This window comes from Erythrolamprus reginae, chromosome 3, assembly GCF_031021105.1.
Source record: "Erythrolamprus reginae isolate rEryReg1 chromosome 3, rEryReg1.hap1, whole genome shotgun sequence".
NCBI classification, from domain to species: Eukaryota; Metazoa; Chordata; class Lepidosauria; order Squamata; family Dipsadidae; genus Erythrolamprus; species Erythrolamprus reginae.
In genome coordinates, this window is record NC_091952.1 from 223,059,258 (window position 1) to 223,074,797 (window position 15,540).

Sequence of the window (15,540 nt, forward strand, 5' to 3'; positions counted from 1 at the left end):
TGGAGTACTGGGTTATAGAAGGTAAACTATCTGTTTTCTACTTAGCATTTCAATTGAGCCTACAACTTTAGGACAGAATAGAATAGAATAGAATAGAATTTTTTATTGGCCAAGTGTAATTGAACACACAAGGAATTTGTCATTGGTGTATATACTCTCAGTGTACATAAAAAAGATACATTTGTCAAGAATCATAATCCCAGTAACCAGTTAGGTCCCACAGAGTGGGCCTTCTCCGGGTCCCGTCAACTAAACAATGTCGGTTGGCGGGGCCCAGGGGAAAAGCCTTCTCTGTGGCGGCCCTGGCCCTCTGGAACCAACTCCCCCCAGAGATTAAAATAGCCCCCACCCTCCTTGCCTTTCATAAGCTTCTCAAAACCCACCTCTGCCGTCAGGCACGGGGGAACTAAGATAATCTTTCCCCCTAGGCTTCTACAATTTATGTATTTGTATGTATGATTTGGTTTTATAACAATGGGTTTTTAGCTGTTTTTAGTATTGGATTTTTACATTCTGTTTTTGTCACTGTTGTTAGCCGCCCCGAGTCTGCGGAGAGGGGCGGCATACAAATAAAATAAAATAAAATAAAATAAAATCAAACAATACTTAATGATTGTCATAGGATACAAATAAGCAATCAGGAAACAATCAATATTAGTCCAACCCCCTGGTCAAGCAGAAAAGGTACATTTCTGGACATATGGCTGTCAAGTTTCTTCTTGGAATTCTCCAGTGCTGGAGCACCCACAATTTCTGGAAGCAAGCTGTTCCACTGACTGTTTTCACTGTCAAGACATTTGCCTGTAGGTCTAAGTTGGATCTCTTTTTTAAGACTTGTCATGTCCTCAGGTTCTTTGGAAAATAAGTTGATCCCTTGTTCTCCATAACAGCCCCTCAAGTACTGGAGAGTTGCTATCATGTCTTCCCAAGTCCTTTTCTTCATTATATTCATTATACCTAGTTCAGTAGTGGGTTGATCCCAGTTCGGACCTGTTCTTAGAACCAGTAGCTGTGGCGTGCACAGAAGCATCACACACACTCAAAAGTGTGAGCATGAACTGGTGGCAAACAAATTCTGAACTTACCACAGACCTAGTTTCCTCAGTCATTCACTAAAGACCCCTATTCATCTTTATTGCTCTTCTCTGAACTAAATTTAACTCATTCTTTATTTATTTTTAGTTTGTTTATTCATTCATTCATTCTTTCTTTTTTAAAAAAAATACTTTATTAAATATATACATTAAAAAAGAAAGAAGACAATGAAAAAACAGAACAACAATATATACATATAACATACAACAAAAATAAAGCATTATGCTATATACATGGATTATTTGATATCATAGCTTAGTATTGACACCTGCTAAATAGCGGTGTAATTAGTTTGCAGCTCATTCATTTATAGTAATATTTTCCTTTTATTAGTAATTACATATATATACATCTTGTTAATTTTCCTGTTAATATATCCATTTTTTGTTTCATTTTCTCAATGGTATAGTAGTGCTTTATATTGATAGTATTTCCTCTTAATGTCAATTTGGTTTTTCTATCTAAATTTAATATTTTATTCCCATTTTTATTTTATTTTATTTTATTTTTCGCAATCCAGATATACCACCTGCCCCAGGTTTTGTGAAAGTCCTCCATATCTTTGTCCTGTAATTCAATGGTATAGTAGTGCTTTATATTGATAGTATTTCCTCTTAATGTCAATTTGGTTTTTCTATCTAAATTTAATATTTTATTCCCATTTTTATTTTATTTTATTTTATTTTTCGCAATCCAGATATACCACCTGCCCCAGGTTTTGTGAAAGTCCTCCATATCTTTGTCCTGTAATTCATATGTGAGTTTAGTCATTTCTACGACTTCATAAATTTCATATGTGAGTTTAGTCATTTCTACGACTTCATAAATTTCATATGTGAGTTTAGTCATTTCTACGACTTCATAAATTTTGGCTATTAGGTTAAACATTGTTGGGATAGTTTCCTGTTTCCAAGCTTGTGCATAAATTATTCTTGCTGCGGTCGTTATATGTAATATTAAATGTCTATAGTTTATTGTGAGTTTATGTCTGAATATTCCAAGGAGGAAGAGTTCCGGTTTTAGAGGAATTTTTTCTCCTGTAATTCATTCATTCATTCATTCATTCATTCATTCATTCATTCATTCATTCATTCATTCATTCATTTCGACTTCTATGCTGCCCAATCCAGAAGGACTCGGGGAGGCTTATAACAAAAAACAAAACAAAAACAATTAAAAAGAAGTCAAATATACAATCTAATAATAAAACCCAGATTAAAACACATCATAAACTAAATAATGAGCATACATACTGTATGTAGCAGTTGTTCTTTCTTTCCAATTGGATTAAGGTTATTCATAGCTCAATTTCTTCTCTTTTAATCTTTTAAAAACACTATACGGTACAGGAATATATTTTTGGAAGACACCATAACATTCACTGACAATTCCCCCCCATAAATCCTGTTGTTGATTTATTGTCCTTATTCCATGAAGAATAGATGCAGTACAAGAATTTGACTCAGTTCTTGTTCAGTGGACAGTTAGGTTATTGCAAAACTTTGGAAAATAAAATTTATCTTTTGCTGGATTACTGATTTTTAAATCAGTGGGAAATTGCTCTCATTGAAAAATTAATATAATATTGATCTTGAAATGCCCTGAAGTGAAGAAAACATTATTCAAATGTCAACAGCATTTATTAGCTATCTTAACAATATTTGTTCCTAGAGTTATTTTTGTTGGTACAAATGCCATTCTGAATAGAATTCCAAATATTTAAAATGTTTATGTTTCTCCTTAAGATCACATATATTTCCAAAAGTGCTTTTTCAGGTGGCAACTGGACTTCCTGGGTTTTTTTGAAGACCAACACTGGGTTGCCCCCAGTTGAGACTGGTTCTTAGAATTGGTAGCGGCGGTGGCAGGAAGTTCCACCCACCTGCTTGGGATGCTTCTGTACATGCACAGAAGCATCACATGTGAGTGCGAGTACATGCGTGAGCTGATGATGATCTAATTTAGAACCCACTACTGTTGAAGACATTTTGCTTCTCATCCAAGAAGCCTCCAAAGCTTCTTGAATGAGAAGTGACACATCTTCCAAAAAACCTCCCAAAACCCAAAACCCAGAATGTCCAGTTGTCTCTTGAAAAAGCATCTTTGAGACAACCATGACCTGGATGACTTAGAATCCCCATAGACTATATATATATATATATACAGTGGTACCTCTACTTAATAATAATAATAATAATAATAATAATAATAATAATAATAGTTATAATAATAATAATAATAGTTATAATAATAATAGTTATAATAATAATAATAATAATAATAATAATTATTATTATTATTATTATTATTATTTGTTAGATTTGTATGCTGCCCCTCTCTGAGGACTTGGAGTGGCTCACAGCAACAATAAAATACAATAGAATACAAATCCAATATAAAGTATATTAAAAAACCCTGTATTGTTAAAAACTAGCAATTCCCAAACAATCACACCAATCTCAAATGTTTAAGTCAGAAAAGGTGAGGGGGGAAAATTAATCCCCCCATGCTTGGCAGCATAGGTGGGTCTTCAACATCTTGCAAAAGGCAAGGAGGGTGGAGGCAATTCGAATCTCAGGGGGTAGCTGATTCCAGAAGGCCAGGGCCGCCACAGAGAAGGCTCTTCCCCTAGGTCCTGCCAGACAACATTGTTTAGTCAACAGGACCCGGAGAAGGCCACTCTGTGGGACCTAATCAGCCTCTAGGATTCGTGTGGCAGAAGGTGGTCCTGTTCTGGTCCAATTCTATGTAGGGCTTTATAGGTCATTACCAACACTTTGAATTGTGATTGGAAAATGATCGGCAGCCAATGTAAGTTGCGGAGTGTTGGCAAAACGTGGGCCCATGATAGCTCGTGTGGCTGCATCCTGCACAATCTGAAGTTTCTGAACACTTTTCAAAGGTAGCCCCATGTAGAGAGTGTTGCAGTAGTCGAACCTCGAGGTGATGAGGGCATGAGTGACTGTGAGCAAAGACTCCCAAAGAACGCCTCTACTTAAGAACTTTTCTAGATAAGAACCAGGTGTTTCAAGATTTTTTTGCCTCTTCTTAAGAACCATTTTCTACTTAAGAACCTGAGCCTGGAAAAATTTCCCAGGAAATTTGAGAAGGCCATGAAGGCCCAACCAGTTTCCTGCCATTCCCCCTGGGTTTCTCTTTTTAGCGCAGTGTATGGGAGGCAGCCTCGCGCCGGATGTATGGGAGGCTCCTGCTCTTCCTCGCCGCCCCAAGTCCCTCTTTTTTTTAAAGCCTTAAAGTTTTGGATTTGTTTGATTCCCCTCACCACACCTTCTTCCTTTGACAGCAACTGTCCTCCTCTTCTTCTTCCTCCTCCTCCTCCCACCCAAATTCCAAGCTTTTATTTCTTTCCTAATGGGTTTGCACGCATTATTTGCTTTCACATTGATTCCTATGGGAAAAATTGCTTCTACTTACAAATTTTTCTACTTAAGAGCCTGGTCACAGAACGAATTAAGTTCTTAAATAGAGGTACCACTGTACTCCTAAATTTTTAGTATTGTCTCTTTCGCTATCCTTTATCTGTGATTTTTATTTGCTTATTGTTTTGCATTTGTTCTTTCAGTTCATTATTTGTACAGTAGCTTTAAACAATGCAGATGTTAATGTAGGTGTAAAATGCAAATTTGAGGAAGAGAGCATTTAACTGAATTATTGAGAAAATGTCCTTTAAATGACATTTAGTTATCCTGCAATGATTAATTTTTCTACTTCCTCTTAATTGGTATTTCATTTGTATTCCTATAAAACATAAGTTGCTGTCAGCAGTCTGATGCACTGCACAAAGGAGAAACAGTATAATTTTAATCAAAGGAAAATGATTATAGGAAAATGTCTTCGCAGTGTATTCTTAATGCATAAATCTGCAGCCTTTATTATAAACTGTGATTTTTAATTTGCCTGGGATTATAAGAAACAATCATCATACATAAGATTTTTAGATTCATAGGATTTAATTAATCTTATGTTCATTCCTGTTATTCATATTCATTCTTGTTATTCCTGTTATTCATGCTGTAGTTATTTCCCAGTCCAAACAAACATTAGTTTGAAACAAATAATATGTTAGACTCAGTGAAGGGCCACAAAACGTTTTACTACCACACTGTGAGCATAGCTTATTTTGTGGGTGTGGCTTGATGGTCATGTGACTGGGTGGGAGTGGCTTGTCAACCATGTGACTGGGTAGGAGTGACTTGCCGGCCATGTGACCAGGCAGGAGTGGCTTGATAATCATGTGACTGGGGAATGGCTTAAAGGTCATATGACTGGTTTAAAGGTGGCCAACTTGACATCACTCTCATCAAGGGTTTGGGTTAGGGTGCCTGGCCTCTGTTCGCCTCAAAGAGGTACAAGATGTTTACTATTACTGAACATCCAAAATATACTGTTTAATCCTATATGTATATATGCCATATGTGTACATATATATTATCTACTATATGTATATGCACGCACACGCACACACACACACACACACACACACACACACACACAGAGAGCTCTTTTAAAATTATACACATTCAACCTCATTTACTGCACACTTGAAATCTACCTAGCAACTAAGAAGTGCTAGCTGGCAGGAAAGTTGCAACCCTGCCATTGGCTGTCCATTTTGACAGCAGCTATATCAATAGCAGTTTGACAGCTGTTACCCAAATAAAGAGGTTTGTTCCATCTCGCCTCTGTTTCTAACCCTTCCTTCTCCCGAACAGAAGATATATTATACCATATTTAACATGCAGCAGGAAACCATCTGCTATGGATAGTGGACATTTAGACCCATGGGTTTAGCAATCTCCCAAAACTTGCTATGAACTTTACTTCCTGTTTTATCTGCGCGAGTCTCTGGTTGGCTTCTCTCAATAAATTTGAAGCAAATTTTAACAGCGCTCCAATTTTGACTATTTCTAATATTTCTGAAAGCTGATCAGACTATCAAAAACAAAGGATGATTGCCATTAAAAAATATTCTTAGTTTTGCTTTGCTTGCCCAAGGCTTACATGTTCCTCCTAAGGCAAAAAAGGGAATACTTTTTAAAATAACATTTCTACTTTGGCCTTTGCAAGTTTGATTAGCTCTAAGAAAACATTTCAATCTTTCCTGTCCCAGTTGTTTATGACTTCCTGGGGAATTGTGGCTCACAATTTGAGAACACCTGCCTTAATGAATGTGGCCGATCATGCAGAAGGAAGCAATGTCTTACATGACTCAGATCCAAGTCATGAAGGCCTTTAAAAGTAATTACAGGATTTCACATTTGCTCTGAAAGCAAATCAATACAAACCACCATATTTTTCAGAAGTAATATTAGAGTCTTTAATTATAGTGATTATATTTTCTTTCCACTTCTAAATCAAAAATCTGTTTTGTATATGTGAACATTGGTAATTGAGTATTTAATGCACCTGACTGACCACTTGGAACAAGAACTATTACCTGAAGCGCAGCGCGGTTTGCACAAAAATCATGGCACTGTGGACATGATCTTCGCAGCCCGACAGCTCCAAGGGAAGTGTCAAGAGCAGAATCGTGAATTGTACACCACCTTCATAGATCTCATGAAGGCTTTTGACACTGTCAGACATGAAGGCCTACGGCGCATTATGTCAAAATTTGAGTGCCCTGATAAATTCATCCTGATGGTATGTCAATTTCATGATGGTATGATGGTTTGTGTGCTGGACAATGGAGAAGCTTCAGAGACCTTTCCCATCACAAATGGTGTCAAGCAAGGGTGCGTGTTGGAACCAACCTTGTTCAGACCAGAACAATCTAGAACTGAACACACTCAAAACTGTAGAAATGGTGGTAGACTTTAAGAGAAACCCTTCCACCCTTCCACCTCTCACAATACTAGACAACACAGTATCAACTGTAGAGACCTTCAAATTTCTAGGTTCTATCATATCTCAAGACCTAAAATGGTCACCTAACATCAAAAACATCATCAAAAAAGCACAACAAAGAATGTTCTTTCTGCGCCAGCTCAGGAAGCTCAAACTGCCCAAGGAGCTGCTGATTCAGTTCTATAGAGGAATCATTGAGTCTGTCATCTGCACCTCTATAACTGTCTGGTTTGGTGCTGCAACCCAACAGGACCGACACAGACTTCAGAGGATAATCAGAATTGCAGAAAAAACAATTGCTGCCAATCTGCCTTCCATTGAGGACCTGTATACTGCATGAGTCAAAAAGAGGGCGGGTAAAATATTTACTGACCCCTCACATCCTGGACACAAATTGTTTCAACTCCTACCCTCAAAACGTCGCTACAGAGCACTGCACACCAAGACAACTAGACACAAGAACAGTTTTTTCCCGAACGCCATCACTCTACTAAACAAATAATTCCCTCAACACTGTCAGACTTTCTACTAAATCTGCACTTCTATTCTACTAGTTTTCCTCATCATTCCTATCACCCATTTCCTCCCATGTTGACTGTATGACTGTAACTTGTTGCGTATATCCTAAGATTTTTATTAATATTGCTTCTTCATTGCTTATTTGACCCCTATGACAATCATTAAGTGTTGTACCACATGATTCTTGACAAATGTATATTTTATTTTATGTACGTTGAGAGCATATGCACCAAGACAAATTCCTTGTGTGTCCAATCACACTTGGCCAATAAAATTCTATTCTATTCTATTCTATTCTAATGTTTTCAGCCATGCTATCAGATGCCTTCCAGAACAGTTCCTTGGGAGTTAGCCTGAGATACAGGACTGATGGGAAACTGTTCAACCTACGAAGACTCCAGGCTATCACCAAGATAAAGGAGACTGTGCTATGTGACCTCCTCTTTGCTCAAGATTGTGCCCTGAATGATGGATCAGAGCAGGAAATGCAAGCCAGCGTGGACAATTTTGCAGCAGTATGTGTTCTGTCGAGCTCTCTGGTAGAATCCTCCCAAAAATGCACAGATACAATTTCAGACACACATACGTCTGAAAATTCAAATTCACATACCGAAAATGCAAATAAACAGAGCACTTTTTTTGTATAGCAAAGATCACTTGTCTCCAAACAAATTGGTAATTTGTACAACTCCCTTATCAGTTCTGTGATACTTAGCTTGCAGCTGTGGGGCAATTCACAGTCCTTCTTCTTTCACAAAGTGAAACACACTTTGCTCTGGGTTAGTTTCAAAGCGGGGAAAAATCAGCACACAAAGATCAAAGTCAGCAAAGCAGTCATGAAACACAACGATCAGATAATCCTCCACAATGGCCAAACCCACAGGCTGCTATTTATAGCAGCCTCACTAATTAGCACAGCCCCACCCAACCACAGGTGGCCTCATTTTCTTTGATAATCTCTCAGTTGTTGTTGCCTATGCATCGCTCTCCGCATGCGTGGCTGTATCATTAACTCTTGTTCTGAATCCAAGGAGGAGCTAGATAATTGATCTCCTTCTGAGCTGTCTGCCACACTCTCCTCCTCCCTGTCACTCATGTCTTCTTGGTCAGAGAAGCCTTCATCAGCAGATTCCACCGGGGGCAAAACAGGCCTGCAGCATGTGGATGTCTCCCCCACATCCACAGTCCTTGGGGCAGGAGCTGGGCCAGAGCTAACCACAACAGTATGCAACAGCTTTGCTCTCCTTATCAACATAAAGAAGACTGAATTAATACATTAGCCAGCTCTGAAAGCCAAATACCATTTGCCCACCATCACAGGTAAAGGGACAAAAATTACAAGCAGTGGACCAAATTACATACTGTATCTTGGCAGCACCCTTTCCCATGCAGTGATAATTGACATTGAGGTCAACTGCAGAATTGCCAAGGCAAGCTCTGCATTTGGCAAGCTAATGACCAACATATGGAATCGACATGGTACAAAGCTTAAAGTCTACTGAGCAGTAGTGCTAACTACCCTGTGGTATGCCAGTGAGACTTGGACTGTATACAGGAGACATGCTAGGCAATTGAATCACTTTCACATGACCTGCCTCCGTAGAATTCTGAGAATCTTGTGGCAGGATAAGGTGCCTGACACAGGTCCTGCCATCAATTCCTGCCCTGCTGATTAAAGCCAGACACGCCAGTCAGGCCATGTTGCTAGGATGCCAAACCATCACATCTCTAAACAGCAATGGTGAGCTGTCTAAAGGAAAGCAATCACATGGGAGACAAAGGAAGCAATGCAAAGACACATTGAAAAGCCTCCTTCAAGTCCCTCAATATCAACACCACATCCTGGAAAACCCTGGCGCAAGATCAACTAACATGGCGCATGCTGATCCACCAAGGCTGCCAGACATGTAAACCATTTGCCAAGCATTCATAATGCAATGTTGGGTCAGCACAATGTTTTATGACAGCCGGAAGGGTTTTATGAGCCATGAAACACCCTTTCCAAACACAACCCAATATAGAATAGAATAGAATAGAATTTTATTGGCCAAGTGTGATTGGACACACAAGGAATTTGTCTTGGTGCATATGCTCTCAGCCTACATAAAATAAAATATACATTTGTCAAGAATCGTGTAGTACGACACTTAATGATTGTCATAGGGGTCAAATAAGCAATGAAGAAGCAATATTAATAAAAATCTTAGGATACAAGAAACAAGTTACAGTCATACAGTCAACATGGGAGGAAGTGGGTGATAGGAATGATGAGAAAAACTAGTAGAATAGAAGTGCAGATTTAGTAGAAAGTCTGACAGTGTTGAGGGAATTATTTGTTTAGTAGAGTGATGGCGTTTGGAAAAAACTGTTCTTGTGTCTAGTTGTCTTGGTGTGCAGTGCTCTGTAGCGACGTTTTGAGGGTAGGAGTTGAAACAGTTTGTGTCCAGGATGTGAGGGGTCAGTAAATATTTATGATATTTGTTTATTACATGTAAGAAAATATTGTGACTTTTACACAATTAAACAATGAGACATCACAAGCAGGAGCTACAATACTGGGGGGGGGGGGGCATTAAATTATATTCTTAAACTTATGGAACCCTGGTCTGAAGACAGATAAAATGCAAACAAAATATGGCTTCTCACATATTTCTTCTAAATAACTAAAAGAGATTTATCTTTCATATTTTTTCCAGTTTATGTGCTAAAGCTATATGTGCTTTTACATCATTCCCATCTGAAGAACTGGACTGAAATGACTCTCTCAGCTTCTATTCCCCATGTTAGAACGATTAATATTTTTTTTGTAAATGCCCTCCAAGAGAGTACATATCGGTTATAGCTATAATTATTTGTTTGGGTAGTTGACCCCAAAACAGATTTTCTTGATCATTGATGTGACTTTCTTTCAGGATGCTAACACTTTCATATTTACTTGACCCATTGGGTATTTTGAACTGGCTCTAAGCAGAGCATGGTATAGCTTAATTGGACACCAGAGGCTACTCTCCCTTCTTTGAAAAGACAGAGGCCAGGCCACCAAAATTTGCAATTTCTAATTGCTGTGTGCATTATCTGATGTTAAGCAGAAAGTATCTGTTTCTTATCACTTTAATTTTCACATCTACATAATTAGCAGCACTTTCTTCTTGAATAAAGTCAAGCCAGTATGGAGATGGTCGGGTAGATCTAATTTTCAGTTTTCAGTTGTCAAGTTGGATTTTCTAATTAATCTCTCATTGTTCTCTGAATCAAATGAGTCGTGTTCTCAAGGGCTGACTTTGTAAAAGAGTCCAAGAAAGAACTGTATCACTAATGTATTTTTATTGCACTTAGAAATTTTGTGAAAGTCTTAAAGAGGCCATAGCTATTACTCCAATGACTTATTAGCTTATCCCCTAGTTTCACATCAAGTTAACTAAAGGTTGGGCTGCTGGATAATTAATCTAATTCTTTGTCTCTAGCCAGATTTGTTGTATCTTCATTTATAATATTACAGCAAAATAGCAAGGTTTTCAAGTCCATGGGCCGGGGTAAAATGCTCCTGATTCACTCATGCCTGTCGGTCATCGGATAACCAATTGCAAAGGCAGTGTGAGGCTCCTCCCACCCACCCAGACGCGCCATTTCAGTTATTTCACCCACTGCGCATGTGCAAAGCATTCTGTGAATGCACAGAGGGTAAAATAACCCAAATGGTGACATCCAAGTGAGTGGGCGGAGCCTCACACTGCCTTCATGATCAGCTCTCCGATGACTGACAGGCACGAGCGAACCGGCAACATTTTATCCCTGCCATGGACACTAAAACAATAGTGTCTTACTATCACGTGAATCATGACTTAATTACACAAACAGTACAAATTAAAGTGTTTCCTCGCCACTACATGGTTCACCTTTCGTGGACTCGGTGCATCACCGGATTTTATAAAATATTAATGGAAAAAAATATATCATGGATTTTCGCTACTTTGTGGGTTTTCTGCGGAACTCGCCTGCCTGAGACGCTACTTGCCTACATGAGATTATAAATAACACATGATTGATTGATTGATGGAGACGTGACCAACCAGAGAGTGCTGCTTTGTATCCCAGAGCCTGATTGGCTCAGTACAAAGCGTGTTGTCTACTTTTCATTTATGCGCAGCTTCTCCATCTCTGAGTCCTATCCTACACTTGGCCATTTCACATGGGGCATTGTTTCGGCGTGTAGGTTTATTTTATTTATTTATTTATTTGATTTTTATGCCGCCCTTCTCCTTAGACTCAGGGCGGCTTACAACATGTTAGCAATAGCCCTTTTTAACAGAGCCAGCCTATTGCCCCCACAATCCGGGTCCTCATTTTACCCACCTCGGAAGGATGGAAGGCTGAGTCAACCTTGAGCCAGTGATGAGATTTGAACCGCTGACCATCAGATCTACAAGTCAGCTTCAGTGGCCTGCAGTACAGCACTCTACCTGCTATGCCACCCCGGCTCCTCAGATTTAGGAATTCAAAACATTTTACAGCCTTAAAATAGTGTATAAATAGTTAAATAAATATAGTGTCCCTACCTTGCGGATTTTTGATTATTGCGGGTGGTCCTGGAACAGAACACCTGTGATAAATGAGGGAACACTGCACTCCTTTTTTTGATGATGTGATCATATGAAGTTATTCTGGCTTCCAAATAATACTCTCTTTCAGACTCATTCAATCTTTAGGTTCAGCAACAAAGAAGCCTAGAACTGAAACTGCATCATATCTTAGACACATATCTTCCCCTCTATCCCCCAGCCCAATATCAAGGCATTCAACCCAGGGACAGGTTTCTCTTATCTTCCTACTGGTGCACTGAGTGTGCATCACGACATTGCGTGTGCATGTCCCCTAGTGTGATTTTGTTTCTGTGCATGCACAGAGGGATGATTTTCCTCTGCACACACTCAGAGAGCCAAAAAATCACTGAAAATCAGAAAAAAACAGATGGTGGCACACACGGACTGGCAAAGACAGCACCAGGAGGCATCGTGCCCAAATTGTGCAATTGGCGAGCCACTACGGTAGCTGTGCACTGGACCGCAGTGGTAGGAGCCCACCTCTGATTCAACCATATTTAAAATAGTTTTGACTCAGTGTTGGTGCATCCTTCAAAGCTACAAAAATTAAACGCATTATGGTTTAACATTTGTCTTATTGGGACAACAAATATCTCCTTATACTTCTCTGCATTTTTTATTTCTTTATCTTAAGGACTTTCCTTTAAGGAGAAGAAAGAAATAGGGTTATTAATCAAGCCTTTAATGCTCTTACTTTCATGTCCTTTTATCTTTTAATGAATATTAAGTTTGGTTTGTGGGGATTGTGAATTCACTTTATTGAAGACCATAAAACTTAGACCAGCAATGTTCCTGGTGGTTGTTGTTTTCTAACTGAATTCTATAATACCTATCGAATAGGGGTGTCAAACTCAATTTCATTGAGGCCACATCAGGTATGCGTTTGACCTTGTGTGTGTATGTGTGTGTGTGTGATCAGACTTGGCGTGACCAGGGTTAGCATGGCCAACTCGACGACGTCACTCGTGTTGAGGACACCTATGGTAGCCAAGTGCTTGGACCCTCCCTCACTCTCATTAAAATCCCCTTCCTTCCTTCCTTCCTTCCTTCCTTCCTTCCTTCCTTCCTTCCTTCCTTCCTTCCTTCCTTTTCCTTCTCCTTTTTCTTCCTTCCCCACTTTCTTTATTTTTTCCTTCCTTGTTCTCTTTCCTTCTTTTTCTTTTTCCTTTCCTGTCCCTCCAGTCATTTGGCAGGGCCCAGGGGAAGAGCCTTCTCTGTGGCGGCCCCGGCCCTTTGGAACCAACTCCCCCCAGAGATTAGAATTGCCCCCACCGTCCTCGCCTTTCGTAAGCTTCTTAAAACCCAACTCTCCCATCAGGCATGGGGGAACTGAGATATTCTTTCCCCCTAGGCCTTTACAATTTACGCGTGGTATGTTTGTATGTATGTTTGTTTGGTTTTATAATAAGAGTTTTTTTTAGTTGTTTAAGTATTGGATTGTTACATGCTGTTTTTTATCACTGCTGTTAGCCGCCCCGAGTCTACGGAGAGGGGCGGCATACAAATCCAATAATAATAATAATAATAATAATAATAATAATAATAATAATAATAATGATGATAATGATGATAATAATGATAATAATGATAATAATGATAATAATGATAATAATGATAATAATGATAATAATGATAATAATAATAATAATAATAATAATAATAATAATAATAATAATAATAATGCTTAAATGCAAAAGAGGAAATATTTCTCCTTTTCTTTTGTTTTTAGTTTGTTTTGCTAGCCCTCTGCCAGCGAAAACTGGCCTGCACAGCCCCGGAGGTCCATTTTCACTGGCAGAGGCAACCCCGCAGGCCAGATCTAAATACTCCGCAGACCTTGAGTTCTACAGGCCTTGCTGTAGAATCATAATTTTAAGCAACTGTTCAGGGTGAGAATGAAATGACATGTTTTTGCAGTTCCACCTTTATTTTATTAGCGATTGTGTCAATGTCACTGGAACATAGTAGCACATATCAAGAGAAATATTGACTCCTTTAGCTTTGTTGTTATGTAGGCACAGTCTATCAAATATTGTTCTATTCAATGTCTATGTCATTGTAATGTCTTCTGCATAAGACCATTTGTGATTTGGTTTTCAGAAAATAGGCTTAGTATGTGTGAAATTTCTGTATCAGCTAGAGTTGTGCTCATTTTAATTACTTTAAAAACAATTTCTAACTACAAGGTCATTTCAGGGACAATGTAGTTATACAGCATAAGCATGTTCATGTTTTTCAGGTGCTCAATAATATTAGTATAATAACCTTATTTCCTACTAAATCATTTTATATTTTATATCAGCAATTATAGTGGTCTAGTTATATGGAGACTGCCTCCCTATTTTCTGAGATGCTAAAAGGTTCATGGCTCTTCTAATTAAATATGATTGATATGCAGTGAAAAACTGTTGCACAAGCATTATTGTAGGCTAATATAGAACACACCTCCAATATGCTTCGTCTTTCTATACAGATTAATGAAGTTCAGAAATAGACTGAGCTTCTTTAATCAACCATATTATTTCATTAGATGATACTTTCTGTTTTTCATACTTCTTGTAGAAAGAGAGTTTTGAACTCCAATTAGGCTAATTTTTAAAATCAATTTATTTTAGACTTAGACCAGAGACCAGAACAAATAAAAATAGTAAATACACAATTAAAAATTATAGTATAAAATAATAAATAACAACTAAAATCTATAATTGTTCTGTCGGGCTCTCTGGTAGAATCCTCCCGAAAATTCACAGGTACAAATTTCAGACACACACACATGTTTGAAAATTCAAAACAATGTTCTTTATAATGAAAATTCAAATAAACTAAGCACTCTTTTTGTATAGCAAACAAACTGGTAATTTGTACAAGTCCCTTATCAGTTCTTAGATACTTAGCTTGCAGCTGTGAGGCAATTCACAGTCCTTCTTCTTTCACGAAGTGAAACACACTTTGCTCTGTTTTAGTTTCAAAGCGGGTAAAAATCAACACACCAAGGTCTAAGTCAGCAAGGTAGGCACGAAACACAATGATCAGATAATCCTCCACGATGGCCAAACCCACACACTGCTCTTTATAGCAGCCTCACTAATTACCACAGCCCCACCCAACCACAGGTGGCCTCATTTTCTTTGATAATAATCTCTCAGTTGTTGCTGCCTATGCATCGCTCTCCGCATGCGTGGTTGTATCATTAACTCTTGTTCCAAATCCAAGGAGGAGATAGATACTTGATCTCCTTCTGAGCTGTCTGCCACACTCTCCTCCTCCCTTTCACTCATGTCTTCTTGGTCAGAGGAGCCTTCATCAGCAGATTCCACCAGGAGCAAAACAGGCCTGCGGCATGTGGATGTCTCCCCCACATCCACATTCCTTGCGGCAGGAGCTGGGCCACAGCCAACCACAACAATAATAAAATCTAATTTTTCAATTATACATGGTCTAACTAAACTACAATTAC

At 38.6% G+C, this 15,540-nt stretch overlaps 1 protein-coding gene across 1 annotated transcript in view; it reads right to left on the minus strand.

Annotated features, from left to right (window-relative positions):
• CNGB3 (cyclic nucleotide gated channel subunit beta 3) overlaps positions 1 to 15,540 on the minus strand; it is an 80,479-nt gene that overhangs the window by 64,217 nt on the left and 722 nt on the right.